General features: G+C 35.2%; 1 pseudogene; it reads left to right on the top strand.

Annotated features, from left to right (window-relative positions):
• Positions 1-4,642: 4,642 nt before the first annotated feature.
• On the top strand, positions 4,643-5,069 carry LOC149191014 (non-specific lipid-transfer protein pseudogene; annotated as a pseudogene).
• Positions 5,070-16,860: the final 11,791 nt, after the last annotated feature.

The raw sequence follows: 16,860 nt of genomic DNA, 5'->3' as shown, positions 1-16,860 counted from the left end.
CTAGAGCTAGGAGAATTTTCTTGGAGGGAGTGCAAGATCACATTCTCTAAAGCCTCCATGGGAAGGAGACTCCATTTTCAATGTGGAAAACATTGAAAGATTTATATCAAAATAGTAGTGATCAAAGGAAGTTCCCACTGAAGGACAAACTTCAAAAGGTAAAGTGTGAAAAGGATGAGATGATCTCTTTGTATCTGACCAAGCTCATCACATGCAAGGATGAGCTTGCAAGTGTAGGGGTCGTGATAGCTAATGATGATATGTTGAGTCTAGCACTCCTTGGCCTTCCTAAGAGCTAGCATAGCTACCAGGACCCAATTAATGGATGGGAGAAACTGAGAGATTGGGAATGACTATGGTCGGATTTGATGTAGGAGGAGATTAGACGGAGCACCAGAGACGGTTCTTCATCCATGGTGGATGAGGAGAACTATGCCTTAGCGAGTAAGGAAAAGAAGGGGAGGGAGAAGGTTTCTCTTGCCGAATCTATTTCTTCTAATGGTGGGAAGAAGGTTGACAAATCGAAAGTGTGATGCTTTCATTATCATGAGGTGGGCCATCATGCTGCAAATTGTCCACAGAGGAAATACAAGAAGGGATCCAGGGAAGGATCTAAAGGTGAGGCACTTGCTTCATAGTTTGAGTTTGATTTCACACTCTTCGCATGCATGGTTTCATCCATGGTGGGAAGTGGTTGGTTTCTTGACCGTGGAGCTTCGTTCGACATGACCGACGATAAGAGTTTGTTTAGTACTTTGGAGGAGAAAGATCTCTAGATACTCATAGCGATGGGTAATGATGAAAAGTATAGTGTCTCAGGTGTAGGCACGGTTATTTTTCAGAGGGAGCATGGAGCTCACCTTACCTTGACCGATGTTGAGTATGTACCAATACTAAAGAGAAATTTGGTGTCTATCGTGATGTTAGAAGACAGAGGCTATGATGTAGTCTTCAGTAAGGGAAAGGTTTTCCTTAGACACATCACCACTACATAGGTGAAGAAAATTGGTTCACGAGTCAAGAACCTACATGCTCTTGAGGTTCAAGATGCATGCAAAGCCTTGAGCAGCAAGGCAACTGATGGAGACTTGGTGGTTGAGAGGGAGGGTATATTGCCTCTCAATGTGTAGCACCAGAGGAAGTCTTAGATGATTATGGAGGAGCCACGATTGGTGCAATAGATTCAGGAGGTTGTGGAACAGCCACAATAGGAGAAGTTGAGAGGAGATCGAGTAGAGACATCTACTCATGCAGAGACCTCTAGTAGGGGAAACTTCAAGGCAGGTGGGCATAGGGATCACATGCAGCCATACCTCTAGGTAGGAGAAGGGGTGATATAGAGTGATCATACCAAGGAGGAGGGGCAGGATCCTTGAGGTACCTAACCTCTTGGATGAGACCTTGCTACGGGAGCCCAGATGTGGAGTAGCAAGAATTGGCTGATTGGGTAGAGACAGATGCAGATGGAGCGGTAGAGTGAGATAAAATGCAAGGAATCCCAGGACAGCACAGAGCATGCAAGCTACAATAATGTGAGAGGAACAAGTGTGTTGCATAGTGCAGGGTAGCACAGAAAAGGGTGCAACTGTGCGAGATGCATGGAGACGTTGCAGTAGCGCAGAGGTCAAAGAGGGAGCACTTGTCAGCAGTAGGTAGAGCTTCAGCATCAAAGTATGTTTCTAGCCCAACAGAGAGGTCAGTTGGGAGTTTTTTTGTTCCCAGTGTTGCTAGAGCAATTGCACTTGGTAGATGTGTTGCATGCAGAACATTCCAGAGTTACAGGATCGGGTTCGAGAGGAAGCCTTTCTTGTTGAGAGGGAGTGTTGAAAAGTGTACAACAAGAAATTCTAAATTTAGGAAGTGCTAAAAATAGAACTGCTAAAAAAATAGCACTTTGGCCAATGAGAATTTTGGACACCTTGGGTGAGAGGTGAAACTGCTAAAAATAACATCTTTTAAAAATAGCATTTCAGGGTCCCTTCCTATTTATAGCAATCCTTCATCTATCTATTTGAAGCAAATCCGAATTTGGTCTTACCAGCATTTTGGAATATTAATTAATTAATTCTCCATGAGTTAATTAGTTAAGGAAAAGAAAACTTGAAGTCTTTGTAAGAACATGCAATTATTTCTCCACTAATTGGGGAATGTGTCCTCGATTTGCTCCACTAGTTGAGGAATGAAGGATGAGTTCTATATTGAGAGGATCAGTTGACTTAGTTTAACTTAGTCAAGTTCAGTTAGATTAATTTAACAAGTTGTTAATTAATGAGACATAGTTTCTTGATGCTTGCATGCATGTGAAAACTATTATTTTCAGATAACTGAGTATTCTCTCATGGATAACTGATGCATGGAAGTTCAGACAAAGACCCAATTGAGATCAGATGGTGGGATAGTGCTTTGTCAGTTGCTAGGATATTTCTAGTAAGTATTCCTTGCATGTAGGGGGAACTTGTGTCCTCAAGTATTGCGTAGTTGGACCTAAGGTTGAATACAAGTATGATCAGGCCAATTTACTTATGTTTTGTACCTGGACCCCAATAAAAACTGTGCAACGAAATAGGAGCTTGGACCTGAGGTGCAACCTTTATATACAGGGCTAGGTAGTCCATGAGCTTCATCATCAGGGTAAAGAGAGAGCAGGATAGCTTTTGAGCTGATTCTTTTTGTATGTTGTTGAGGATTTCCACTTGATTGATAATGAAGTGTTGGGGTTTTATGCTGGTTCTTTCCACAGTGATATATTCTATGCTATCTGTGATTGATTCCTTCTTATCAGTTATATGTGTTCATGCTTAATGTTGCTCATGTTCAATTAAGCTTCCACTAAGTTTATGGTAGATGTAGATCTAGTATTATGCTTTAGTACATTGCATATATCAGTTGGATTTACAGGTCAAATTTCTACATGATATCAGTGAGCTAGCTGATTTGTAAAGAAAATTCTACACCATTCTCTATGTTAGACGATATAATTATCTTTCTGTCTGATCGATACCTCCATCGTGTGACATATATGGGTGGCTACTAAAGTCAGGTGGGCCTTTAGTTATTCCATTCCCTGCGAATATAGTTGTACCTCCATCATGCATATATAGGTGGTTACTCTAGGTGGTTACTAAATTCAGGTGGGACTTTAGTTATTCTGTTCACTGTGATTATCTCTATTACAATCGTTGTTCAAACTTCCCTAATCACGCTTACGTTCCTCCTACTTGTGTATATCAAGAAACACAAAGTGGGCCAAAACATAGGAGTACATTGCAAAGGATTAATGTTTCATCACCAAACTAGCCATTGTTAGTTGGTTTCTTATGGGGGATCTTGCCACTAAGTGACTTGAGCATCAAGTGTTTGGTAATAAATGAAGGACCTTATGTCCTATGATTGCTGCCTAAGAAGCCAACTGACTAGAGGACTAGGGATCTCAACTCCTGTAAACCTTTGTGCAGAGAAAATGTACTCAATGAAAGAGAATCTGAGTCACTGCAATTTATAAGGGAAGGAAGTTTCCAGCAGCCTGGGCTGCCAGAATCTGTGGGATATGAGATTGTATATTTTAGAAATGGTAGAAAGAAATATCTCCTAATGTCATAGGCCAAAGGAGCTGTAGTTTTCTCATCAATTTTCTCACCATATAGTGGTGGATGATGCCTTGTCTCAACATCAATGGAGCAATATAGAAAAATCTGATTTATTGTTTCTAAGCTCCCAAATGATCATGACTGATAATGACCACATGGATTTTATAGAGGTGAAGCCAAGAGACAAATAAGAAACTTGGGGCTCATGGTGGTGTGAAGGTCATCTTCTATGCATTGATGCTTGATAGGAGCTTTCGACGTGGAGGGAAGATCCTCTGCATGAGGTGCATACATAGGTAGCATGTCAACCTCGTGAAGAGATGAGTATGAGGGATTGTTAATCATTCACTAACATTCTATCATAATCTCCCTGTTGTTGAAGTCGACGTCTGTGTAGATTACGAACTTTGAAAAATATTCGACCTTGCTCTGGGGTGACCTGCTAGGTAAATTTATTTTCATGATGTGGTTTTAGATAGGATAGTTCTGGTCAATGGAGTGAGTTGATGTGATTGGTTTTAGATGGGATAGTTCTGCACAATGTAGTGAGTTAATCAATTTACAAATTTAAGTTTTCTAACTTTTACTATTTCAAATTATATTTATATATTTCATGTTCTAAATTTCTATCCACAAATATAACTTTCAACAAAGTTAAATTTAAAAGAAATATAATATAATAAGTTTGTGAAAGTATAATTAATTAAATACAAAAATAAGTTTCAACCATACTAGAATTAAAATAAATATAATACAATAAATTTAAGGACTGGTTAATTTTCTCACATAACATCACTGAACATTCCATACAACAAGTGGCAAAGATTGTCAGTATCATCAAACTGCCCTGCTTCAAAAATTATTTGCACAATTAATCATGCCATGATTTTTTAGAGAAGTTGATGTCTTGTCCTCCTTATGGGTATGGTGGGAGATTTGATGCCATGCCTTCGATTATATGGCTCCCTTCTACTATTTAATGGAAACCCTTATAAATTGGTTCTGCATCTGAGCATTTAAACATCAGGTTTGAGCTGAGGCATATCCCGTGAGTGAGTGAGAGAGGTGTGAGAAATGGCTGGGAATGGGCTGCTGAAATCGGTGTTCTTGGTTGGGCTTGTGGTGGCAGTGATGACTGCGTGGGGTGTGGTCACAACTGAGGGTGCCATATCGTGCAACCAGATGGTGATTTCCCTCATTCCATGCATAGGATACCTAATTGGAAATGCGGCCACCCATGCTCCTGCCTGTTGTCCTGCCATTAAGGGGCTAGACGCTCAAGTTAAGGCTACCCCTGATAGGCAGGCCGTATGTAATTGCATGAAGAATCAAGAAAACTCATTTAGTGTCAATCTGGGGAAGGCTGCCAATCTCCCTGGTCTGTGCAAGGTCACTGAACTTAACGTGCCTATCAGTCCTAATGTCGACTGTTCTAAGTATGCCTCCCAATCATCTGTCCCTTTCATTCCTCTTTCTCTCTGATATGACGTTCTCGATTTGGACTTAATGGTTGTATTTTGTTTTGTATATGGAAGAATTCATTGACAAATATGGAAGAATACGCGTACCTTTTTTTATACTTATTCACGAATCCAAAATCCATTCCATCAAAGTCTTCACATTCCATCACAATGTTCATAGACCTCTGAAATGCATTCCGGATATCTAGTGCCATGTTTACTCTTTCTCCTTCTTAGAAATAGGAGCCCCTATGAAACTCTATTTGTCAGTCCATATGGAAAAGTTGAGTTGCAAATTCTGACAAGCTTTTCAATTTTAATAAAGCATATGAGGAAGGAGACCTTATTTTGTCCAATTTTTCATAGGAAAACAAAGGGAATTGTAGCTATATATCTACCTATTATCTTTCACGTGAGGTTGTATATCAAGCCAAGTGAAAATTCAATCTTTCATTATAGAGGCCAAATTTTGTGTCTCTTCCTCTTTTTTGGTATCATGCTTAATTTTGATTTGTGAAACCTTTGATAAAATAATATTACTGTTATCTCTAGCCTCATCTAATATTGTATTCTTAAGCTTCTTTACCCACAAGATTCTTATTAAGAATTATGGTACTCACTACCACCAAATTCTCATATTTGTGGCATTTTAAGAATTTGAATAGGATACCCAAATTATCCAACATTTGCATGTGGGTGATAGTGCCTGTGTATGAGCATCTCTTTTGTGAATAATTATCATTATAAATTTTACTATATAATTTTGTAAATAGATCTCTTTGTAACCACAAATATTCACATATTCCAAATCCATCTGTCATTTTCATGGTCAATCTCTTCTTACTGCCAAAATAACTTAGCAAAGCTATATCCATTTGTTTGTTCTTTTGCTTGAGAAACCAAATACAACTACAAGAGTGCACCAAACCATTGTTTTTACATTGAGCCATTGCTTTTACATTGAGAAAATTAGGATAATAATGTTCTGGTTGTTAGTGTTGTTTCTCTTTTCATTATTACCATAGGAAATCTCAATGATTCCTTCATGATGATCATTGAAAAAATTGATAAACCATATTCCAATCCTAGGACAAGTCCTCTACCCCAATATTGCTCCAAACTAACAGAAAACTCAATGTCGCTAACTATGTAAGTCATCATATCCACGTATACCTAGACAAATTCCATTCTCTTAGTGTATCTGAAGTTGGTTGTTTTTCAAGGACTACGAATCAAGTTTGAGATTTTGAACATCCTTGAGTTCAAAATCTTCATATTTTGGCTTCAACTTTATCTTCTTATAATTTATCCAAAATCATTCAATGCAGGTCACTATGATCTGGTACACATAATGATATAAAAGAGAATGATACAAATGTTTCCTAGAGTTTGAATTGGGGGAACAATGTAAATGGATCTGAATGAAACCCAAGAGAGTTATATCAATTGCAAGAAATCTTGAATCCCAAATAAATTTGGCATATATAAATAAGGTGTGGATAAATTCCAACCATTCAAGTAGGAAAATACTTCAAACAAGTCTTCTCAATAATTGCTAAGGATAGAGATCTTTGCTACCTCTAGAGTGCATTCTTTGGGAACTACACTAAATAACCAAAATGAGACAACCTAATATTGTGGATAATCTTGCCATGTCAATGGTGCGATTCTTGAGACACCACTCTTTAACTAAGATTCAAAATTCTATTTACACTCTTTAGTGAAATATGGTGACACTTTCACTTTCATCATGGAAGAGTAATAACGTAATGCTACTCCCTTACGACTTATCCTTTGCAACAACTGGTGAAATTTCTAGTTGTATCCCACTTACATACATACATTTTAAATATTTTTAATTGAATAACAAACATACGTGTGCATACCCATTTACATTATTATACACATCAACTATATGTTATAGCAGCCATCGTTAAGGATGGAAATTCCCCTTTGGTTAGTAAAAGTGAACAACGTATCATTCTATGTTTTAAGGTATATGGATTCTCTACTTTTGGGTTGTTGTGTTTTTAGGATAAGAGTGCTATTAAGATTAAATTAGTCAATTGTTTTATGATTAGCTTAGATGTTTTTATAGCCTTAGCTTATTATAGATACTTATTTTAATGATTTTATGCAATATTAAAGTAAAGATATAACTTATGGTGTGAGAAAAGATTCATAATCATAATCTAATATTCACTGCTACTAACAACTCAACCTCAAGCTTTCTGAACATACCCAACCTCTTACCTTCATTGAGGATGTACGATGTTGCTAGAACAACCCTTAGGGTTCATCTTGTATATTGGTATCCAACATTTCCCTTTATTTCATCATCCTAAACATCAATTATGACATTGACATCATCTTCTAATTGTCCATATATTTCAAACTATATAATTTTTTCTTAAATTTGAGCTATGAGCACAAAACTATGTCCTTTTAAAGTTATATTCTTCTCAAAGCAACATCCACTTCATTAATTTGTATAGACCACTAGGATTTCATAGGGAAAACCTTGGCCACGTGGCACTTCAGTGTAGGACCACATCTACTACAAAGTTGTCACAATGAACTAGCACTGTTGAAATTTTTTCAAAATTACGCCTTGTCATTTTATCTAAGCATTCGATATGCAAACATGTTACTGCACCCATTTCATTTGAAATGCAAATATACTGTGGATTCCATTTCATCCAATATAGTGATATCAGTGTATCAATAGTCCACGTAAATTCACAGGTCCACTAATGTGGTGATGTACTAATATCGTGATACAATTAATATCCTGAACAACTCTTGTAATAAATCTCTGATATGACGATATGCCATAGCTGGCTATCTAGACTTAGCGAAATTATTATAATATGATTTCCTAATTGTCGAGTTCCAATTCCAACTCAACTTACCAACTTAGACTTTCTTCTTATCTCCTAACCCATAATCATCATGTGACATGTGTACAATGTTAACACATCCCTGCCCAAGTGGAAATGCTAATGTGTGACACATGTTACTCACCTATGTCCATTACGGAAGCCAAATCATGGAATCTAGGTGACAAGTTTCCTACACACGGCGTTATGTTGTCATCACTCGATGTCATCATGGCATCATCCATTGCTTCCTTCTATTGCAGGGTTCCACCTTGGGTCTCTTGTTTTGTCAAATTTACCTTTGTATTTCACTTTTTCCAAGGTTTTGATATCCCAAGCCTTCAATAGTTAAAATCTAGGAAGAATACTCTATTGTCTATAGATGTTTTGTCTACTAAAAGAGATCCTATATTCAGGTTTAGAGGGTTACGTAATACATCAATATCTTGTTAATGGTTTACCTGTAATATCATAGTGAGTTTATCCTCTGGTGCTACTTCCATCAAGTGATGAGAAATTGGGCATAATTTTATGTCTATTATATTGGCTGGGCATAAATAATGTGCGCTAAAAACCTCTAGTTATCCAACATTCTGATATAGTTACTGCTCAAACAGGGTGCTTGATTCAGGGTGCTTATTGGTCTAGCTCATAGGTGCTAAAGGTTTAGGCCTAAGTCGATATTTAGAGTACTAAATAGTTAGTATTATTATTGAGGCACTAGGGAATAATCACCAAAATGACTATTACTTTACTTTAGAGGAAGAGCATATGGGATAATTGCTAAAATGGCTATTACTATCCCTTTTAATAATATATTAATCTTGACTCGTATTCTTAATTTTCCTAAGCCTAAGTAATAAGGAATCGGGCATTGATCCAAGAAGATGGTGAACAATTAGACAATTTGGGGAAATTCATGCAAATGTGAGAAGCATTTCCCCCTTTGAAATCTTGAATCCTCAAGAAGTTTTCTATGTTATGATTATTGTAGTAATTTTGTTGTCTATTATTAGTAGGCAACTAGTTAGCCTCAAGTATCTCTTAATATTTAGTTCTCTTTTTGAAAGTTACGATATATGTAACTTTTTTTTATTGATGAAATTATCCATTTACCCCACAAATACATAATAATAAGTGTGTATAATGTTGTTAATTTTTTGTTTTGGCAAATTAGGAGTTTCAAGTAAAAAAAATAATTGAATTGTTTTTAGTTTTTTTATTTTCATTTTCCATAAGTTATATTTTTACTTTTTCTATTTGAATTTATTTGCTTTTCATTTTGACTTTTCTAATTTTTATGGCTTTTCCTTCTATATCTTCTATATTTTCAATTCAAATGATAAGAATTGAAACATTTTCACCAATCAATTGATATAAGAAGATCCTCACAAGGAGACTTGTCTAGTTTAAAGAGGTTTTTTCTAGATTCCCTCTTGGCTTCTTTGACAGGGTGTCATCAAAAAGCGTTTGTGGCTGTGAAGATCCTTGCAAGGAGATTTGTCCATTTTAAAGAGGTTTGTTCTAGATTCCCTCTTATCTTCTTTGACAGGGTGTCATCAAAAAGGGTTTGTGGTTGTCGGGTTTTTATTGTCCTGAGGCCTAGAATTTCTTATCATTTTAGTTAGGTTAGTGGCGCTGGTACTAACAGTCGTGCTGAGCTTATAGATCTTTAGGGAGTTGTTATATGCACTAAATGGATTGGCATTGGTGAGATAGATGTGTTTGGTGATTCAAAAGTTACAATTGACTGGGTTCAAGGGAATTTTAATTTAAAACCGCCTTTGTTGAAGGAAGAGTTCTCTGGATCACCAGGTGAGATTAAATTTCGTGCTTTTGTTAATGGATGATTGTTAGATTTGAGGAGTATGAAAATTATATAGATTACCATTAACTATCATGTTTGTCATATTTAAAAAAAAAGTTAATAATTAAGATAGAGTAAATACGATAAAATGTTGATGTACCAAAATGTACTAATAGATAAATTATCTGAAAGAGAGATATCATAGAAATTTTTATGTTGTCACAGATTTATTTGAAAGATATTAAAAAATATGGATCAAAGATGTATGATCATAAAAAAAAAACATATATAAAAAATATATTTCCCTAATATTTTAATTAGTAAATTAATAAATATTTATAATTATAAAAAATGTTAAAAAAATGATAAAACAAATTGTATAACCTATATGTTTACCCAAAAAAAATTATAAAATATTAATTTTTTATTTACATGAATTACAAAGACCCTATTTTATATTTTATATATCAATTTAATATTTAATTATTGTATTATTATATAAATTTATAATTTTGGAATTTTGCTCATAGGTAAATATGTCACAAACAACCTATTTTATATTTTATATTGTTTATATTTTATATATCAATAGTAATTTTTTTATTTGCATGGATTACAAACAACTTATTTTATATTTTATATATTAATTAATATTTAATTATTGTATTATTATATAAATTTATAATTAGACAATTTTGCTCATAGGTATATATGTCACAAACAACATATTTTATATTTTATATATCAATTTAATATTTAATTATTATATAAGTTTATAATTTGGGAATTTCGCTTATAGTTAAATATGTCAAGGTACAACAGAACATTATTACTTAAAATTAGCACTTAAAATAGAAATTTTTGAAAATTTGGTTACAGTTGTCAAACTTTAGATTTTGGGGATCCTGGGTTTTTAATGGTGCTCAATCCATTTCCACCATCCAAAAGACATTTCCACTACTCCAAAATTATAATTGTTTAATTCTTTTTTACAGTATTCTGACAAAAAAATCTATAGTTTAGGTGAATCTGTTATTTTGGCTTTCAATTAATTTGCAAAATTTTCAAAACTATATATATATATATAATTCTTGTTTTGGTGGAAGGCCAATTTTAACGGTCGTTGCGCACCATGGTTGACAAGTCGACCTCAATGCTAACATTTTTCCTTTTTCTCTCTCGTTTATTAGTTGTCGATGGACTATGCAGAGCTCATTTACATTTTCTTTGATGTAACATCACGTTGAATTTTGTGGAGCATCTACGAAAAGTTGTAACTAGCATTTGCACCAGATGTTGCAAAGGAAACGCCGTAAGGCATAAATTGAAGAACACAAATACAACAAAAGAATACTTTGATAAAGAATAAAAATATATTGAACGCTCAAATCAATGCCCCATTAACTGAAACCAGTTAGTAGACATATCTATCAACATTAGGATTATACACAATGATCAAGAAATTTCCCATATACAAACAACACCTTCCACAACAACCTTTTGTCACATCCACATTTTAAAAAATGCCTTGGCATGTGATTGGAATCTCCCATATTGTCTTTTTAATTATGCAGCTAAATCTTCCATATTGCTATTTTCATCATGAATATTCATTGTTATAAAGTGTTAGTGTGTTAAATTCAATACTGTAAGTTTGACAAGCGAAAAAAATTCCTCAATTAGCATAATATGCATTTTTCTCTCACCATGTATTTTTCAGTCATGCATTACAAAACTTCCATCAAAGAGCACAAGTAACAGATTAACATGTATTTTCCCTTCATTATTTTCATCACAGAGCCAAGAAATCTACGCCTTATCTATAAAGTAACAAAAACATTTTGAAATAAGTTTAATATTTCAAGCCAGTGTCTAACCTATAAAGTAACAAAAACTTTTTGAAATAAATTTTATAGTTTAAGCAATTGACTAACCTAATTTAATAATTGAAAAATTCTCAAAGATGAATTATACTCCATAATAAGAGAGCCAACATTGGAGCCCATACTTTCACTAAAAGGAAAAGAAACACAACCACTTGTTAAGAAGAAATTCAAGTAATAATAATAAAACAAAAATAATAAACATTAAAGTATAAAATGGTATTTCCAACGCACAGGTATAAATATACATGCTCTATGTCCATTGTTAGATTAAATGGGTGTGGAGAAAGGGCAAGAAGCATGTTCAATTTGTTTCTAAATGAGTGGTTATCTAAGCTCGTAAACATAATAAAAAAGATATTTATTACAACAACTTCTATATGATTATTCTTTTTGAAACATAGTTAAAACCGTAAATTAACAATTTCAGAAACCTACACATGTTAGAAACAATCAGATAAGCCATGATGATTGAGTTTCTCGTTACTTAAAGTCTTTGTTGATTGAGTCCACTCAATGAGACAAGTTCATGTTAGCTTTGGTTGAGTTGATGTAAAAATGTGTAGTGGAGTTGATATCAACTAAGGTTTAGTTGTAGAATCACCAAATTGAGTTGAAGTTGGCTTAGCTAGACATACAAGGTAAAACTAGCTGACAGATAAAGTTTGTCATAACTATAAACAGATATTTATTCAAGCTTAGCAACAATTACTATCATCATCGGCTAATGTTTAAATACTAAATTGCAAAATGCAGTTAATGCCAAATAATGCATACATTTTTTAGGGCATTGGGCAGTAGCAACACCAGAGCTATGTTGTGGGTTTTGTATTGGGAAAATTCGTATTGTGGAATTTGGGTTTTGCATGAGTATTGTTGTTTCCAGAGAAAATGATGTTGTACATAATGGTGGAGAGATGTTGTGCAATTGTTTCAGGTTCCGTAATTTGATGATATGCACAGAATGGGTAATGCCATGAGGCCCTAAATGTTTTTGGTCAAATGAGGAGAGTGTTTCTAAGCCAAACAACTTCAGCTTTAGCACCATTGTCAAGGCCTGCGTTGGGTAATTCCATGAGGCCCTAAATGTTTTTGGTGAAATGAGGAGAGTGTTTTTAAGCCAAATAACTTCACCTTTAGCACCATTCTGGAACATATAAAAGCTCTGAACAGCTTACCCGCCTAGTACTTAGTATGTTGTACAGGCCTGGAACTTATATTTGTGTCAACAAATGAGTATGTGGTTGAACCCACAGGTGTCTTCATCGACAAAAAGAAAGCAGCTGCTCACTTGAAGGTTTGAATATTACCATTCCACAATTCAATTATAATTGATTTTTTCCTTCAAAGGTTATCCGAAATGCTACTAATTAAAAATACAATGTAGGTAAAAGTTGAGAAATGATATTTGAGGTAACTAAGGAGTTGTCACATGTAATACCACTCCCTTTCTACATGAGCAAGGAGATTTGGCAATAGCATGTCCGCTTTGGCTCTTTCTCAATTTATAAAATTGACACTGTTGACTAATATCAGCATAACCAACCCTATTCTAAGTTGAAACTTCTTTCAAATTGAGCATTCACCTCATGAAAGGTTACCTTAAAATTGCTCCATAGTTGTGACTATTCGAAATTGACAAGGTGATTAAAAAATAACATGTTTGTTTTAAGTTAATGGTTTCAATCATGAATCCATTATGAAATTTCTCGCATTTTAGCTTCTAATTGTTCAATAATGAACCCATTGTGCATTGTTCCAATTGTAGAAAATTCTAGCCCTAAGTGATTCTTTCCCTTATGATCTCAATCAAACAAATCAATTATTGAATTTAATTAATGTAGAAATTAATTTCGAACCATAGCAACTTTCATACAATAGTTGGAAAAGTAAATAGGATGCATAAAACAATTTTTTTTCTAAGTAAGACTAATTCAATTAAAAAAGGCAAAAATATAATTACATCGAGGCCCCACCTCAAGCTCTGTTTCTAGCTTTCATCGAAACAGTTGATACTGCCCCAGATTGGGGAAACCAGCATGAAATTGCAAAACAGTTACCATATAACCCTGAACTGACATCAACAGACACCATAATACGACCTTGTGACACAAAAAAAAGGTGCAACTCAGCAACACTGGACATGACAGCAAATCAACAAAACTACTGAACTGCTAAACATACGCAAAAATATCAAGCGACTGGACCAAACCGTGATCTGCCTGAGGCCGATTTGGTTCATGGGTGGCTACATTTGCCAGAGGGCATCAGTTGTTTTGCTACTCCTCCGGAGTTTCCTCGATTGGGAATAGTATGTGTGTGCCAAAGAAGATTGATAAGCTAGATACTCTCACTATTCAAAGGAATTAAAATGTTTAGATATTTGTTTTCACATATTCTAATATGATCCCACTGTAGCAGAGTGAGGTACAAATGTTGGAGGAATTCCTAAAACAATTGAGATTTTTTCAATTTTAGGACTCGAACTCAGATAGTCAGAGTGTTGCCACTCCTCCTTCCATATTTCCCTGCAGATTTGATTGAATGAGGCCTTCAAGCATCAATGTACCATTACAAGGCATAATGGCCCGTTGGCAGAGAAAGTAAGTTGCAAGCTGAACATCCCATGGCTGAACACCGTGGCAACACCTATCTCCTATGTAGCATGTGCATTAAACTACAACCCTTGAAAGCACGTTGGCTCTTGAGGAGTAAGGTTACTGACTAATGATTGATCCACATACATGGTGGACCAATTTTTGTTGAAATTTATGATTAAATGGATTGAAATTGTAGAGCCTAATTGGCACTGATGGACTCCGTAACAAATATCTACTTCACCCTGATTATGCACTATGGGTTTCATATACAATTTCATGGAACAAACAAACAATTTGATTAAAACTGTAGATTGTCATGGTATAGCTGGATTTAGCAATAAACATATACTACATCCTTATTTCTCTAAGATCATGAAAGTAAACAAATAATTTGGCTATAATTGTATTTGTAGATTTTGATAGCATAGAAGGATTCAGTAACAAACAACTTACTGCACTTGAATTATGCCAGTTGTGACATACAATTTTCTCAATCAAAGAAACAAGAATATTTTTAGAAATGAGGGCCAAGGTCGCTATTAAATGCAAATTCTACATAACAGATAGGTAGAGCCAATGTCTTTAAATGAGATTTTTTGGAGTTTCCTAGTGAAAAAATTTGTGGCCAAATCTTGATTTGTGTTGTTTAAACTGGTTTTTTAATTGCATATATAGATTCAGCACCCTCAAAAATCTCTGGGGCACTTTCTTTGTGAAGAGTTCACCTCGAGAGCTTGTGATTTCAATGAATCCCCAGCAGATTTTAGACAAATTTAATAAGAAAACTTTCCAAAAAATCACATTTAAAAACTATTAGAATCTAAAAATATCTTGCAATCCTAAAAATAAGAGCAAGTTCAAACCATTAACCTTGCTGTTATCTGCCAGATTCCTGATATATATAAAAATGCCCATGGTTGCCCCTATAAACAAAATTTGCTCACCTGAAAATAGAGCACTGCTATCAAAGAGAGGGGAGACTGCACGAATCACAAACAAACGAAAGAGACTGTTAAACATTGTTGCTTGTTGCAGATTCTGTTTCTTTCTTGCTTGCAGTTATAGTATATGTCCTTACCTTTGAGTATATTGGCTGTGAGATAAGAAGTGAAGAGAAGCGGAGGACACCATTAAAGCAGCAGTAGCAGAGGAGGTTTCGACTGGGGCGACCTGGGAACACGTCCACATTACTCTAAACTCTTGATCTCTCCATTAGTCCCGTGAATGTGTTGCAAGGTCACCCCAGTCGAGCCTGCTCTGTCTCATTTATTCATGTCACCCAATATGCAGGGGAAACCCTTTCTGAAACTGCGTCAATGAATGTCTGTAATTTATAATTTATTGAAATGAGATTGATAGAGAAGGAGAAAGGAACCAAAATCTGGTAGTACAAGCAGTACACGTGAAGTGCAGATATGGCCCTGAGATTTATGTTGAGTTAGGTCGAAAGTAGATGGTTTCACACACTGTCGGTGGAAGCAATGAAAGGGCTTAATCTCCTCCATATTTAGGTTCAAAGGACAGTTTCCATGATGGGAGGTCAGTATGAAATTGCAATGTATGGAATGTAGTCCAGTACTATTTTTACCAGAAAAAATTGAATAGTACAAACAATAATACTTTATTATAATAATAGAACGAATTGAAGTATAGTAAGGTTTGGAGGTGTCAAAGCCAGTGTGAATGCTGACATGTCTAACAGTGACTATTGAGACTATGACATTAGCCAGGGACTTGCACACCAAAACCCAAAACCAGTTTCTCGCCCGATAAATCTTTTGTTCATGGATGATATGATATAAATCATATACATTTCACAACTTGCTTGACCACGGTAAGATAAGCACCGTACCTACCTAATGTATAAAAGAAGACTGATAAGCAGGAGGAGGGGCAAGCAGTCCACTACCAAAGCGATGGTTGTTGTAATTAGTAGAGGAATTGTAAGAACCGTGCTCTAATATGTCTGATTTTGAGTCTGAGTCAGTAAAGAAAAATGCTCAAATGTAACTATGCACTCCTTCAGCAACCATGACGTCATGGTGACTTGGGAGCTCCACAGGAAATTTGTGAATTTCTAACCATTACATTAACCCACTTGCAACTTCTCTCGGTAATTCTTTCCTCGCATCTCTATTAGATACCTAATAGACATTTTAACATAGGATAATGTCTAAAACACAGGGAGAACATCAAGGTCTACAATGGAATTTATTGTGAGTATTAAAATGTTTAGATATTTGTTTTCAGATATTCTAATATAATCCCACTGCAGCAGAGTGAGGTACAAATGTTGGAGAATTCCTAAAACAAAAAATACTTGTGCCATTCTGACTTCTTTTGAAGTTGAAAATTCTTCGGAGAAAGACTAATTTCGAGATTTTTTCAATTTTAGGACTCGAACTCAGATAGTCAGATTGCTGCCACTCCTCCTTCCATATTTCCCTGCATATTTGATTGAATGAGGCCTTCAAGCATCAATGTACCATTACAAGGCACCATGGCCCATTGGCAGAGAAAGTAAATTGTGAGTTGAACATCCCATGGCTGAACACCGTGGCAGCGCCTATCTCCTATGTAGCATGTGCATTAAACTGCAACCCTTGAAAGCACGTTGGCTCCTGAGGAGTAGGGTTACTAACTA

Source organism: Pinus tabuliformis, chromosome 3_1 (assembly GCF_031772625.1).
Source record: "Pinus tabuliformis cultivar Carrire ecotype Pingquan chromosome 3_1, CPIR1, whole genome shotgun sequence".
NCBI classification, from domain to species: Eukaryota; Viridiplantae; Streptophyta; class Pinopsida; order Pinales; family Pinaceae; genus Pinus; species Pinus tabuliformis.
Note: the sequence above shows the minus strand (reverse complement) of the source record. Positions and strands in the feature narration are given on the sequence as shown.